This window comes from Charadrius vociferus, unplaced genomic scaffold (assembly GCF_000708025.1).
Source record: "Charadrius vociferus isolate BGI_N301 unplaced genomic scaffold, ASM70802v2 scaffold404, whole genome shotgun sequence".
Lineage (NCBI taxonomy): Eukaryota > Metazoa > Chordata > Aves > Charadriiformes > Charadriidae > Charadrius > Charadrius vociferus.
The window spans coordinates 576,311-577,568 of NW_009648443.1; positions in this window are offsets into that span (position 1 = coordinate 576,311).

The window sequence follows — 1,258 nt, forward strand, 5'->3', positions numbered from 1 at the left end:
CTGGAAAGAGTCTGGCCCCATCCCCCGGCACCCGCCCCGCAGATGTTGATCAGCGTTGATGAGATCCCCTCTCAGCCCTCTCCTCTGCAGGCGGAACAGCCTCGGGGCTCTCAGCCTCTCCTCACCAGAGTGATGCTCTGGTGCCCTGAGCATCTTCATAGCCCTCCGCTGGACTCATGACGTTTTGGGAGAGGGAAGCTTTGTCTCCTCTTCAACAGAGCAAAAGTTTAAGACTCACACAGAGGTACTGGCTATCAGAATCATAGAATCATAGAATTGTTATGGCTGGAAGAGACCTTTAAGATCATCAAGTCCAACCGCCATCTATCTATACCAGGCCCACTTCTAAACCACCTTCCTGAGCACCATATCTACATGGATTTCAAAGAAGACACGATGTGCACAAGCGGCTGCTACCGCCGGCGTCAGGAGCCTGTTCCCTAGGGCCGATGCCGCGAGAGGCAGTACCGGGCCCCGGAGCTCCCGCCATCCCTCCCCGCGCTGTGAACGCACGCTGCAGCACGACGTTGACGCCGACAGATACTGGCGGTGTCACCGAGGGGTCCAAAATCATAGACTGATAGAATGGTTTAGGTTGGAAGGGACCTTAAAGATCAAGCTCCAACCCCCTGCCCAGGGGACAGGGCAGGGACCCCTGAGTAGTATCACTTCAGCGAGTACCTTCCAGAGGGGCAGAGGAACGGAGCATCTTCTCGTCCAGTTTCACCTTAGCACTTCTTTATGTGAGGCACAATTACATCTTCCTAAAACTTCCAAAGGAGCATCATTCTCCCTTCTTCCCTGCTCTTACTCCGCTCCTGAAACTCAGTCGTGCCGCTGGTATCACATGATATAAGGTATTTATTACAGTAATGATTATTTCTGCTCATTTTCTTATTAATGCGATTATTCTATGGGAGACTACAAAGCTGTATTTTCCCTTCATTATTACCAGCGAGCAAGCGCGGCGGGTCGCCCGTCACCGCCTGCCTGCTCCGACAGCTGCCAGGGCCCCCGAATGCAAATAGATGTTTATGGCGTTTGAAGGCTGCTTCGCTTCGGCCGCGTCCATCCGACGACGACAGCGCTGAGATCCATTCACCGTCTTTTTACTCTCCCACAGGTCAAGGCACAGAAATCGCCCCCGGCCGTTCATCTCCCCGCCCCGCGCCATTGCGTTTTATTTATTTTTATATATATATATATATTTTATTTTTTTTTTCAATTTTATTTTCCCAGCGTACATTTGATTGATATC